This window comes from Pan troglodytes, chromosome 8 (genome assembly GCF_028858775.2).
Source record: "Pan troglodytes isolate AG18354 chromosome 8, NHGRI_mPanTro3-v2.0_pri, whole genome shotgun sequence".
Classification (NCBI taxonomy): domain Eukaryota; kingdom Metazoa; phylum Chordata; class Mammalia; order Primates; family Hominidae; genus Pan; species Pan troglodytes.
Genome location: NC_072406.2, coordinates 82,224,418 through 82,239,062, shown reverse-complemented (window position 1 = coordinate 82,239,062; position 14,645 = coordinate 82,224,418). Strand labels below are relative to the sequence as shown.

At 38.0% G+C, this 14,645-nt stretch overlaps 1 long non-coding RNA gene across 1 annotated transcript in view; it reads left to right on the top strand.

Annotated features, from left to right (window-relative positions):
- Positions 1 to 377: 377 nt before the first annotated feature.
- LOC104008197 (uncharacterized) overlaps positions 378 to 14,645 on the top strand; it is a 47,092-nt gene continuing 32,824 nt past the window's right edge. The window contains exon 1 of the long non-coding RNA XR_008537407.2: positions 378 to 4,499. This is a non-coding gene — a long non-coding RNA (uncharacterized LOC104008197). The remainder of the gene's footprint in view (positions 4,500 to 14,645) is intronic.

Genomic DNA, 14,645 nt, shown 5'->3' with positions numbered 1-14,645 from the left:
GGCTTCATAGAATGATTTAGGGAGGATTCCCTCTTTCTCTGTCTTTTGGAATAGTGTCAATAAGATTGGTACCAATTCTTCTTTGAATATCTGGTAGAATTCATCTGTGAATCTATCTGATCCTGGACTTTTTTGTTGGCAATTTTTGAAATTACCAATTCAATCTTGCTGCTTATTATTGGTCTGTTCAGTTTCTATTCTTTCCTGGTTTAATCTAGGATGATTGTATATCTCCAGGAATTTATCAGTCTTGTCTAGATTTTCTAGTTTGTGTGTGTAAAGGTTTTCACAGTAGCCTTGAATGATCTTTTGTATTTCTGTGGTATGGGTTGTAATATTTCCTGTTTCATTTCTTTTTTTTTTTTTTTTTTGAGACAGAGTCTGCTCTGTCACCCAGGCTGGAGTGCAGTGGCACAATCTCGGCTCACTGCAAGTTCTGCCTCCTGGGTTCACCTCATTCTCCTGCCTCAGCCTCCCAAGTAGCTGGGACTACAGGTGCCTGCCACCATACCTGGCTAATGTTTTGTATTTTTAGAGAGACGGGGTTTCACCGTGTTAGCCAGGATGGTCTCGATCTCCTGACCTCGTGATCCGCCTGCCTCGGCCTCCCAAAGTGCTGGGATTACACGCATAAGCCCCCGCGTCCGGCCTCCTGTTTAATTTCTAGTTGAGTTTATTTGATTCTTCTTTCTTCTTTTCTTGGCTAATCTCGCTAATGGTCTATCAATTTTATTTATCTTTTCAAATAACCAACTTTTTGTTTTATTTATCTTTTGTATTGTTTATTTTGTTTCAATTTCATTTGGTTCTGCTCTGATCTTTGCTATGTCTTTTCTTCTGCTGGGTTTGGGTTTGGTTTGTTCTTGTTTCTCTAGCTCCTTGAGGTGTGACCTTAGATTGTCTATTTGCGCTTTTTCAGACTTTTTGATGTAGGCATGCAATGCTATGAACTTTCCTTTTAGCACTGCTTTTGCTGTATTTCAGAGGTTTTGATAGGTTGTGTCACTATTATTGTTCAGTCCAAAGAATTTTTAAATTTCCATCCTGATTTCATTGTTGACCCAATGATCATTCAGGAGCAGGTTATTTAATTTTCATGTATTTGCATGATTTTGAGGGTTCCTTTTGGAGTTGATTTCCAATTTTATTCCACTGTGGTTTAAGAGAATACTTGATATAATTTGGGTTTTCTTAAATTTATTGAGACTTGTTTTGTGGCCCATCATATGGTCTATCTTGGAGAATGTTTCATGTGGTGGTGAATACTATGTATATTCTGCAGTTGTTGGGTAGAATGTTCTGTAAAATAACTGTTAAGTACATTTGTTTTAGGGTATAATTTAAGTCCATTTTTTCTTTGTTGACTTTTTTTTTTTTGAGACAGAGTTTCACTCTTGTTGCCCAGGCTGGAGTGCAATGGCATAATCTTGGCTCACTGCAACCTCTGCCTCCTGGGTTCAAGTGATTCTCCTGCCTCAGCCTCCTGAGTAGCTGGGATTACAGGCATGTGCCACAACACCCAGCTAATTTTGTAGTTTTTTTTTAGTAGAGACGGGGTTTGGTCAGGCTGGTCTTGAACTCCTGACCTCAGGTGATCCACCCACCTCTGCCTCCCATAGTGCTGGGATTACAGGTGTGAGCCACTGAGCCTGGCCTCTTTGTTGACTTTTTGTCTTAATGACCTGTCTAGTGCTGTCAGTGGAGTGTTGAAGTCCCCCCCTATTATTATGTTGCTGTCTATCTCATTTCTTAGGTCTAATAGTCATTGTTTTATAAATTTGGGAGCTCCAGTGTTAGGTGCATATATATTTAGGATAGTGGAATTTTCCTTTTGGACTAGTCCTTTTATCATTATATAATGTCACTCTTTATCTTTTTTAACCATTGTTGTTTCAAAGTCTGTTTTGTCTAATATAAAAATAGCTACTCTTGCTTGCTTTTGGTGTCCATTTGCATGGAATATCTCTTTCCACTCCTTCAGCTTAAGTTTATGTGAGGCCTTATGTGTTAGGTGAGTCTCTTGAAGACAGTAGATACTTGGGTGGTGAATTCTTATCCATTCTGCCATTCTGTGTCTTTTAAGTGGACCATTTAGGCCATTTATATTCAAAAGTAGTATTGAGATATGAGGTACTATTCTAGTCTATTCATTGTACTGTTTGTTACCTGAATACCTTGGGTGTTTTTTTTTTCATTGTGTTATTTTCTTATAGGTTCTGTGAAATTCATGCTTTAAAGAGTTTCTATTTTGGTGTATTTCAAGGATTTGTTTCAAGATTTAGAGTTCCTTTTAGCAGTTCTTGTAGTGCTGGCTTGGTAATGACGAATTCTCTCAGCATTTGTTTGTCTGAAAAAGACTGTATCTTTCCTTCATTTATGAAGCTTAGTTTTGCAGAATACAAAATTCTTGGCTGAAAATTATTTTGTTTAAGGAGGCTAAAGATAGGACCCCAATCCCTTCTTGCTTGTAGCATTTCTGCTGAGAAATCTGCTGTTAATCTGATAGGTTTTCCTTTATAGGTTACCTGATGCTTTTGCCTCACAGCTCTTAAGATTCTTTTGTTTGTCTTGACTTTAGATAACCTGATGACTATGTGCCTAGATGATGATCTTTTTGCAATGAATTTCCCTGGTGTTCTTTGAGCTTCTTGTATTTGGATGTCTAGATCTCTAGCAAGGCCAGGGAAGTTTTCCTTGATTATTCCCTGAACTATGTCTTCCAAACTTTTAGATTTCTCTTCTTCCTTGGGAACACCACTTGTTCTTAGGTTTGGTCATTTAATATAATCCCAAACTTCTTCGAGGCTTTGTTCATTGTTAAAATTCTTTTTTCTTTGTGTTTGTCAGATTGGGTTAATTTGAAAGCCTTATCTTTGAGCGCTGAAATTCTTTCTGCTATTTGTTTGAATCTATTGTTTGACACTTTCCAGTGTATTTTGCATTTCTCTAAGTATGTCCTTCATTTCCAGAAGCTGTGATTGTTTTTTATTTATGCCATCTATTTCCCTGGAGATTTTTCTGTCCATATGATTTAACATTTTAAAATTTTCTTTAAGTTGGTATTCACCTTTCTCTGGTGCCTCCTTGAGTAGCTTAATAATTGACCTTCTGAATTCTTTTTCTGGCAATTTAAATATTTCTTTTTCTTTTAGATCCATTGTTGGTGAGCTTAGTGTGATCCATTGTTGGTGAGCTTAGTGTGATCTTTTGGGGGTGTTAAGGAACCTTATTTTGTCATACTACCAGAATTGTTTTATGGTTTATTCTCATTTGGGGAGACTATGTCATAGGGAAGACCTGGGGCTCAGGGGCTGCTGTTCAGGTTCTTTTGTCCCACAGGGTGCTCCCTTGATGTGGTACTCTCCCCCTTCCCCTAGGGAAGGGGTGGGGCTTTCTGAGAGCTGAACTGCAGTGATTGTTATTTCTCTTCTGGGTCTAGCCACCCAGCGGAGCTGCTGGGCTCCAAGCTGGTACTGGGGATTGTCTGCAAAGAGTCCTGTGATGTGTCTTCAGGTCTCTCAGCTGTGGATGCTGGCACCTGCTCTGGTGGAGGTAGCAGGGGAGTGAAGTGGACTGTGTGAGGGTCCTTGGTTGTGTTTTTGTTTGGTGTGCTGGTTTTGTGTTGGTTGACCTCTAGCCAGGAGGTGGTGCTTTCAAGAGAGCATCAGCTGTGGTACTATAGAGAGGATACAAGTTTGCCCTAGGGTTGCCTGGATAAGTATTCGGGTTTCTCAGGTGATGGGCAGGGCCATAGAGCTCCCAAGAGATTATGTCCTTTGTCTTCTGCTACCAGGGCAGGTAGAGAAAGACCATCAGGTGGGGGCAGGGTTAGTTGTATCTGAGTTCAGACTCTTGTTGGGTGGGGCTTGCTGTGACTGCTGTGGGGGATAAGGGTGTGGTTCTCAGGCCAATGGAGTTATGTTCCCAGGGGGATTATGGCTGCCTCTGCCGTGTCATACAGGTCGCCAGGGAAGTGGGGGAAAGCCGACAGTGACAGGTGTTACCCAGCTCCCACGCAGCTGGAAAGGCTGGTCTCACTGTCAGCATGCTCCCCCAACAGCATCAAGTTTATTTCCAGGCAGCAGGCGAGCAGAGCTGAGAACTTGTCCCAGGCTACAAGCCTCCCTGCTGAGAACAGAAGCAGGGCTTTCAGATTTTATGCCTCTCTGCCTGCCACAGCTTCTGTGCTTGTATCTGCACTCCCTGTTTGACCCCCTCCCCAGATTCTGTCCAGGAAACTTCATGTTCGGTAGAAATTGTTATAAAATTCAACTGGAAGTTTTCCTCTCCCTCTGGTTTTTCCTCAATTCCACTGGCAGCCCTCCCCAAGGTGCAAGATAAAGACAGAAAAGGCTTCCCTGAGGACTGAGAGTGCCCACAGGGCTCTTGCTGCTGCTTTCTCTACCCCTATATTTTGTGCGGCTCTCAGCATTTGTCTCAGCTCCAGGTTTGGTCAAATCCTTCTCTTATGATCTGGACCTTCAGGTTTCCCAGTGAAGGTAGGTGTTTGGGGGCAGACATTCACCCTCTCACACTTTGGCACTCACAGTTTATTGGCTGTCTCATGGAGCCTAAAGTGGCAAGCTGCTTCCTTCAAAGGGTCTGTAGATTCTCTCAGCTTTCCTGGTACATTCCTGCAGTAGTTCTTGGAGCAAAAGTTCATGATGTTAGTCTCCGTATGCTGCTTTGTCTGTCCGAGTGGGAGCGGCAAGTCAGTCCTTCCTCTTATCTGCCATTTTCAAACTTTATTTTTTTTTAGAGCAGTTTTAGGGTCACAAAAAAATGGAGAGGAAAGTAGAGAGTTCCCACGTATGCCCCTTCTTACTCCAGGTATCCTCCCTCATTAGGAACATCAGCACCAGAGTGGTACATTTGTTAGACTTGATGAAGCTACACCGACACTTTGTCATCACCTGTAGTCCATAGTAGGGTTCACTCTTGATGTTGTCCATTTATGGGTCCTAACAAATGTATAATTACATATATCCACTATTATAGCATCATGCAGAACATTTCACTGTCCCCAAAATCTGTACCATGCCTATTCATCCTTCCCTTCCTCCCTCCCCTCTAACTCCTGGTGACCACTGATCATTTTACTGTATTCATAGTGCTGTCTTTTCCAGGGTATCCTATAGTTGGAATCATACACTATATAGCCATTTCAGATTGGCTTCCTTCAGTTAATAAGATACATTTAAGATTCTTTCATGTCTTTCCATGGCTTGATAGTTCATTTATTTTTATTGCTGAATAATATTCCCTTGTAAAGGATGTGCCACAGTTTATTTATCCATTTGTCTACTGAAAGACATCTTGGTTGCTTCCCTGTTTTGACAATTATGCACAAAGCTGCTCTAAACATTGGTGTGTAGGTTTTTGTGTAGACATATGTTTTAAACTCATTTGAGTAAGTAACCAAGGAGTGTGATTGCTGGATTGTATGGTAAGAGTACGTTTAGTTTTGTAAAAAACTGCCACACTGTCTTCCAAAATAGCTGTACCATTTTGTGTTCCAAACAGCAATGAATGTTCCTGTTGCTCCATATCCTCACCAGCATTTGGTGTTGTGTCTTGTTTTTTTGCCATTCCAATAGATGTGTAGTGGTATCTCTTTGTTGTTTTAATTTGCAATTCTCTAGTGACATATGATATGGAGTATCTTTTCATATGCTTATTTGCCATCTGTATATCTTCTTTGGTGAGGCATCTTCAGGTCTTTTGCCAATTTTTAAAATGAGTTCCTTCCTTCCTTCCTCCCTTCCTTCCTTCTTTCCTTCCTTTCTCTCTCTCTTTCCTTTCTTCCTCCCCCTCGCCCTCCTCTCCCCTCCCCTCCCCTCTCCTCCCCTCCCCTTTCCTTTCCTTTCCTTTTCTTTCCTTTCCTTTCCTTTCTGAGATGAGGTCTTGCTATGTTGCCCAGGCTGGTTTTGAACTCCTGGGCTCAAGCAATCCTTTCACCTCAGCTTCCCAAAGAGCTGGAATTACAGGCATGAACCGCCATGTCTTGCCCAGTTGTTCATTTTCTTATTGTTGAGTTTTTCTCAATTTTAAAATTGTGTTAAAATACACAGAAGATAAAATTTGCCATCTGATCCATTTTAAGTGCATAGTTCAGTGGTATTAAATATATTCATATTGTCGTGCAACCACCAGGGCCATCCATTCTAGAGCTTTTCCATCTTGCAAAACGAAAACTCTATATCCATTAAACAATAACTCCCTATTCCCCCCACTCCTCAGTTTCTGGCAACCACTGTTCTACTTTCTGTCTCTATGGATTTGGCTACTCTAGATATCTCATATAAGTGGAATCATAGAATATTAGTCTTTTTGTGACATTAGTTCTTTTAGGTATATACCCAGGAGTGGAATTGCTGGATCATATGGTAATTCTATTTTTAATTTTTTGAGGAACTGCCATACCATTTTCTATGGTGGCTGTACCATATACATTTACATTTACATTTCCACCAATAGTCCACAAGGGTTCCAGTTTCACTAACACTTATTATTTTCAGGTTTTCTAAATAGTAGCCATCCTAATGGGTATGAGGTGGTATCTCATTGTAGTTTTGATTTGCCTTTTCTTAATGATTCATGATGTTGAACATCTTTCCATGCGGTTATTAGCCATTCTGTACTTTCTTTGGAGAAATGTCTATCCAACTCCTTTGTCCCTTTGTGAATTGGGATGTTTGTTTTTTGTTGTTAAGTTTTAGGAGTTCTCTAGATATTCTGGATATTAATCCTTTATCATCAGATATATGGCTTGCAAATGTTGTCTCCCACTTTGTGGGTTGCCTTCTTACTTTTCTGATAACGTGTTTAGATGCATAACATTAAAATATTTCGATAAAGTCTAATTTGTCTATTTTTTTCTTTTGTTGCCTATGCCTTTGGTGTCATATCCAAGAAATCACTGCCAAATCTGATGTCATGAAGGTTTTGCCCTGTTTTTTTCTAAGAGTTTTATAGTTTCATATGTTATGTTTAGATCTTAGATTCATCTTGAGTTAATTTTTAAATGGTGTTAAGTAAATGTTAAACTTCATTCTTTTGCAAGTGGATAGCCAGTTTTCCCAGAACGATTTGTTGAAAAGATTGTTACCTTCCCAATTGAAAGATCTTGACATCCTTGTCAAAAATCATTTGACCATATATGTGAGGGTTTATTTCTGGGTTCTCTATTCTATTTTATATATATATATAAATATATATATCTGTTTTTATGTTAATACCACATGATTTTGATTATTGTAGCTTGGTAGTAAGTTGTGAAATCAGAAAGTGTGAGTTTTCTAACTTTGTTCTTCTTTTTCAAGATTGTTTTGGCTATTTGGGGGCCCTTAATATTCCATACACATTTTAGGGTGACTTTTTCTATTTCCACAAAAATCAAATCACTAAATTTTTTTTTTTTTTTTGAAATGGACTCTTGCTCTGTCACCCAGGCTGGAGTGCAGTGGCACAATCTCAGCTCACTGCAACCTCTGCCTCCTGGGTTCAAGCGATTTTTCTGCCTCAGTCTTCTGAGTAGCCAGGATTACAGGCTTGTGCCACCATGCCTGGCTAATTTTTGTATTTTTAGTAGAGGCAGGGTTTTGCCATGTTGGCCAGGCTGGTCTTGAATTCCAGACTTCAAGTCATCCACCCATCTTGGCCTCCCAAAGTGCTGGGATTACAGGCATGAGCCACCGCATCCGGCCTGGAATTTTGATTACATTGAATCTATAGATCACTTTGGGCAGCATTGACATCTTAACAATATTGAGTCCTCCAACCCAAGAATATAGAATGCATTTCCACTTATTTATGTTTTAAAAATATTTTTCAGGCCGGGTGTGGTGGCTCACGCCTGTAATCCCAGCACTTTCGGAGGCCGAGGCGGGTGGATCACAAGGTCAGGAGATTGAGACCATCCTGGCTAACACAGTGAAACCCCATCTCTACTAAAAATACAAAAAATTAGCCGGGCGTGGTTGCAGGCACCTGTAGTCCCAGCTATTCAGGAGGCTGAGGCAGGAGAATGGCATGAACCTGGGAGGCACTCCAGCCTGGGCAAAAGAACGAGACTCCATCTCAAAAAAAAAAAAAATTTTTTTTCAGCAATGTTTTATAGTTTTTATTGTACAAGTCTTTCACCTCTTTGGATAAGTTAATGCCTAAGTATTTTATTCTTTTTGATGCTATTATAAATTATTGTTGTGTTTTAAAAGGTTTTTGTAAATTTTGGATAACAGTTCTTTATCAGACATGTCTTTTGCAAATGTTTTCTCCCCAGTCTGTGGCTTGTCTTCTCATTCTCTCAACAGTGTCTTGCAAAGCAGAAGATTTTAATTTTAATAAAGTACAGGTTATCAGTTATTTCTTTCACAGATTGAGGCTTTGGTATTGTATCTAAAAATTATGAAACTCAAGGTCATCTAGATTTTTCCAGTTTATCTTGTAAGCATTTTATTGTTTTGCATTTTACATTTAGTTCTATGATCCATTTTGAGTTAACTTTTTTGAAGAATGTAAAGTCTGTGTCTAGATTCCTTTTTTTTTTGCACTTGGATGCCCAGTTGTTTCAGCACCATTTGTTAAGAAGGCAATCTTTTCTCCATTGTGTTGCCTTTGTTTCTTTGTCAAGGATCAGTTGACTATACTTGTGTGGGTCAATTTCTGGGCTCTATATTCCATTCCATTCCATTCCATTCCATTGATCTATGTGTCTGTTCTTTTGCCCATATCACACTGTCCTGATTACTGTGGATTTATAATAAGTCTTGAACTTTGGTAGTGTCAGTTGTTCAACTCTATTCTTTGCTTTCAACGTCGTGTTGGCTATTCTGGGTCTTTTGCTTCTCCGTGTAAACTTTAGAATCAGTTTGTCAAAATCCACAAAATAACTTGCTGGGATTTTGATTAGGATTCGTTGAACCTAAAGATCAAATTTGGAAGAACTGACATCTTGACAATATTGAGTCTTTCTAACCATGAACATGGAATGTATCTTAATTTATTTAGTTCTTCTTTGATTTCTCTCATCACAGTTTTGTAGTTTTTCTCATATAGATCTTATACTTACTTTATGAGAGTTATACCTAAGTATTTCTTTCGGTGTGTTGCTAATGTAAATGGTATTGTGTTTTTAATTTCAAATTCTACTTATGCATTGATGATATGTAAGAAAACAATTGACTTTTAAAATTTCCTGCATTCTCTCTCTAACCACTTATTAGTTCCAGGAGTTTTTTTGGGTCAATTCTTTTGGATTTTCTACATAGACAACCATGCCATTTGTTAACAAAGAAGCTTTTATTTATTCCTTCCCAATCTTTATATCTTTTATTTCCTTTTCTTGTCTTATTGCCTGGAGTGCAGTGGCATGAGCATGACTGCCTGCAGCATCACCACTCAGGCTCAACTGACCCTCTTGCCTCAGCCTCCTGAGTAGCTGGGACCACAGATGCATACCGACATACCCAGCTAATTAAAATAAATTTTTTTTTTGTAAAGATAAGATTTTGCCATGTTGCCCAAGCGGGTCTCAAACTCATGGGCTCAAACAATCCTCCCATCTAAGCCTCCCAATGTGCTGGGATTACAGGCATGAGCCACCCTGCTTAGCTTTCAATTTCTTTAATAGATATAGCCCTATTCAAATTGTCTGTTTCTTTTCGTGTGAGTTTTGGCAGATTATGTCTTTCAGGGAATTATTGGTCTATTTCATCTAGGTTAGCATTTGTATGCATAGATTTTTTTTCATAGTATTCCTTTATTATCTTTTAATGTCCATGGACTCTGTAGTGATGTCCCATCCTTCATTTCTGATATTAGTAATTTATGTCTTATCTCTATTTTTCTTAGAGGTTTATTAATTTTATTGACCATTTCAGAGAACTAGCTTTTATTAGTAATTTATGTCTTATCTCTATTTTTCTTGGTTAGAGGTTTATCAATTTTATAGACCATTTCAGAGAACCAGGTTTTATTGATTTTTCTCTATTGATTTCTTATTTTCAATTTCATTTATTTTTACTGTAATTTTTATTATTTCTTTTCTTCTGCCTACAGTGGATTTAATTTGCTCTTCTTTTTCTAGTTTCCTAAGATGTAAGCTTAGATTATTGATTTTAGATATCTCTTTTTTCTAATATATGCATCAAATGCTATACATTTCTGTTTATACACTACTTTTGCTGCATCACACAAATTTTGATAAGTTGTATTTTCTTTAGTTCAAAATATTTTTAAATTTCTCTTGACATTTCTTCTTTGACCCATGTATTATTTAGAAATGTGTTGTTTGCTGGGCACAGTGGCTCACACCTGTAATCCCAGCACTTTGGAAGGCCAAGGGGGGAGGACCACTTGAGCCCAGAAGTTCAAGACCAGCTTGGGCAACATATGGAGACTACATTTCTAAAAAAAAAAAAAAAAAAATTAGCTGCATGTGGTGGCACACACCTGTGGTCCCAGCTACTTAAGAGGGTGAGGTGGGAGGATTGATTGAGCCCAGGAGGTTGAGGTTGCAGTGAGTCATGATTGCACCACCACACTCCACCCTGGCTAACAGAATGAGACCCTGGCCAAAAAAAAAAAAAAAGTGTTGTTTAATGTACAAATATTTCTGTTACTGATTTCTAGTTCAATTTAATTGGGAGTATACACTGTATGATTTTTATTCCTTTAAATTTGTTAAGATATATTTTATGGTTCAGAATGTGGGTCTAAGGGAATGTTCCATGTGAGCTTGAGAATAGTGCATATTCTGGTATTGTTGGATAAAGTATTCTATAGATGTCAATTATATCCAGTTTATCAATGGTGTTGTTGAGTTCAACTATGTCCTTATGATTTTCTGCCTGCTGGATCTGTTCATTACTGGTAGAGGAGTGTTAAATTCTCTAACTGTAATAGTGGATCCATCTATTTCTTCTTGCAGTTCTATCAGTTTTTGTTTTATGTACTTTGATATGGTGTAGTTAGGCTCTCATGCATTAAGAATTGTTATGTATTCTTGGAGAATTGACCCCTTTATCATTATGTAATGCCCCTCTTTATCCCTGACCATTTTTCTTGCTCTGAAGTCTCCTCTGTCTGAAAATATAACTACTTCAGCTTTCTTTTTTAATGTTAGCATTGTATATCTCTCTCCATTCCTTTACTTTAAAAAATGTTTTTAACTTTGATAAAGAATACACATTGCCCAGCATGGTGGTGTGTACCTATAATCTCAGCTACTTGGAAACTTGAGCTCAGGAGTTTGAGACCAGCCTGGGCAACATAGTGAGACCTTGTCTTTAAATAAATAAGTAAATAAATAAATAAATAAATGTATTAAATTATCCACACAACATAAAATTTACCACCTTAACCACTTTTAAGTTTACAGTTTATTTATTTATCCATTCACCCATTGATGGACATTTTAATTGCTTCCACCTCTTGGCTGCTATAAATAATGCTGCTATGAACATGGATGCATAAATATCTCTTCAGAATCTTGCTTTTAATTCTTTTGGATTTGGGCAATCCCAGAAGTGGATCATATGGTAATTCTATTTCTCATTTTTTGAGGACCCATCACACTGTTTTCAATAGTGGCTGTACCATTTACATTCCCACCAACAGTGCACAAGGGTTCTAGTTTTTCCACATCCTCATGAACATGGATTATTTTCTGTTTCTTTTTTAAAAGTAGGCATCCTAATGAATATGAGGTGGTATCTCATTGTGGCTGTGATTTTCATTACTGTAATAATTTACAAAGATGATATTCAAATGTCCAAGAAGCATATAAAAAGATGAACATTTGAATATCATATAAAAATATGATCTTTTTTATATGCTTCTTGGACATTTGAATATCATTTTTGGAGCAATGTCTATTCACATCATTTGACTGTTTTAAGATCAATTCTTTTTGTTGTTGTTGTTGTTGAGTAGTAGCTCTTTATACATTGCAGGTATCAACCTCTTATCCATATATAATTTGCAGATATTTTCTCCCATTCTCTAGATTGTGTCCTTTGAAATATGATATTTTCAAGCTGGATGTAGCACCATTTATCTATTTTTGCCTTTGTTGAATGTGCTCTGGGTGTCATATCAAAGAAATCATTGCCAAACCCTTATATGCCTTTACTTTTAATTGATATGTATCTTTACATTTAAAGCAGGCTTCTTCTAGACAACATATAGTTGTGTCTTGTTTTTTGATCCACTCTGACAATCTTTGTCTTTCAATTGCTGTATTTAGACCATTAAAATTTAATGTGATTATTGATATAGTTGGGCTCATATCTACCATATTTGTTACTGTGTGCTATTTGTTGCCTTTGTTCTTTGTCCTTATTTTTGTTTTCCACACTGTTCCTGCCTTTTGTGGTTTTAAGAGAGCATTTTATATGATTCCATATTTTTCTTTCTCAGCATATCAATTATACTTTTTTAAAAACTTTTTCAGTGGTTGCCCTAGACTTTGTCATATACATTTACAACCAAGCCAAGTTCACTTTTAAATAACTCTATACCATTTCATGGATACTGCAAGTATTTTATAATAACTGAGTATTCTTATTTTCTCCTCCTGTATTATTGCTGTCATTCATTTCACTTATACATAAGCTATAATCATCAAATGCATTGTTACTATTACTATATTGAACAAACTGTTACGTTAAATAAATTAATAAAAAAGTTTTTGATTTTATCTTCACATTTATCTATTCTCTAATGCTCTTCTTTTCTGTGAGAAACATCTGAGTTTCTCACCTACATCATTTTTCTTTTCTTTGAAGAACTCCTTTTAACATTTCTCACAAGGCGGCTCTACTGCTAACAAATTCCTTCAATTTTGTTTGTCTGAGAAAGTATTTCTCCTTCACTTTTTAAAGATAATTTTGTAGAATACAGAATTCTAGGCCGTTGGCTTTCATTTCCTCAACTCTTTAAATATTTCCCTCTACTACTCTACTCTCTTTTTGGCTGCATTGTTTTGCAAAGTTGAATACAATTCTTATCTTTGCTTCTTTATAGATAAAGTTTTCTCCCTGCAACCCTCCCAACTTCTTCCTGTAGTTTGAATATAATATACCTACATGTCATTTTTGGAGGCTTTTATTCTGCTTGGTGTTTTCTGAACTTCCTGGATTTGTGGTTTGGTGTCTGAAATTAATTTGAGGGAAATCCTCAATAATTATTGTTTAAATATTTTTTCTGTTCCTTTCTCATTTTCTTCTCCTTCTGGAATTCCTATTCTGCATGTTATACCTTTTGTAGTTGTCCCACAGTTCTTGTAAACTCTGTTCCATTTTTCTCCCAGTCTTTTATCTCTTTGCTTTTCAGTTTCGAAAGCTCGTATTGATATATTCTCAGGTGCAGAGAATTTCTTTTCCAGTCTGCTAATGAACCCATCAAAGGCACTCTTCATTTCTGTTTTTGATTGCTAGCATTTCTTTTTTGCTGTTTCTCAGAAGTTCTATATCTCTGCTTACATTACCCATCTGTTCTTGCATGTTGTCTACTTTTGCCATTAGTTCCTTTAACATATTAATCATAGCTATTTTAATTAATGGTCCGATAATTCCAACATTCTTGACACTCCTGGGGGGTTTGATTCTGGTGTTTACTTTGTTTCTTCAAACTGTGTAGGTATTCTTTTAGTATGCCTTGTAATTTTTTGTTGAAAGTCAGACATAATGTGTTGGGTAAAAGGAACTGAGGTAAATAGGCCTTCAGTGATGTGGTGGTAAGGTGTTGGGGAGGGGAAGTGTTGTATAGTCCTGTGATAAGTCTCAGTTTTTTTTTTTTTGAGATGGAGTCTTGCTCTGTTGCCCAGGCTGGAGTGCAGTGGCATGATCTTGGCTCACTGCAAGCTCCGCCTCCTGGGTTCACACCATTCTCCCACCTCAGCCTCCCGAGTAGCTGGGACTACAGGCGCCCACCACTATGCCCGGCTAATTTTATTTTTGTAGTTTTAGTAGAGATGGGGTTTCACCGTGTTAGCCAGGATGGTCTCGATCTCCTGACCTTGTGATCCACCCACCTCGGCCTCCCAAAGTGCTGGGATTACAGGCGTGAGCCACCATGCCCAGCCAAGTCTCAGGTTTTTTGTTTTTTTTTTTACCCCTTTAGGTGGGACAGGATGGCTACAGGGGCCTGGATTTGGGTATTTGCCTTCCCTCAGGTTTGTTAGGATCTGATAAAATCCTAGTAGGGTTAGGCTTTGGTAAAATAGTTTCTCTTGAGGACAGGCCTTGTTAAGAAGAACAGAATGTTCTGGAGTATTTCAAAATTACACCTTTACTTTACTATTCCTCTCCCTCTTACCATTACTTTTCCCTCTTCCTGCTGGAAGCCCAAGGAGATTTTTCTCTGATGTTCACTGTGAGAACTCGGAGGAACTCCTGGAGGTAAAGTGTAGGCATCCCCCTTGCAAGTGGGCCCTCCTGGAGCTTTAACTCCCAGAGTTGTCCACACGGAGCCTCCAGCAATTCATCAACTACAGTTCAGGTTTTTCTAGCCTGGTATTTGTTCCTGCACAGATTTCTTTTTATGAGTTTCTGCTCCTGTAAGTTGATTCTCTGTATCCTCCTGTCTAGGACTACTGGTTTGCTCTGCAAATTTAATTTTCTAACAAATCTAAGAAGAGTTAC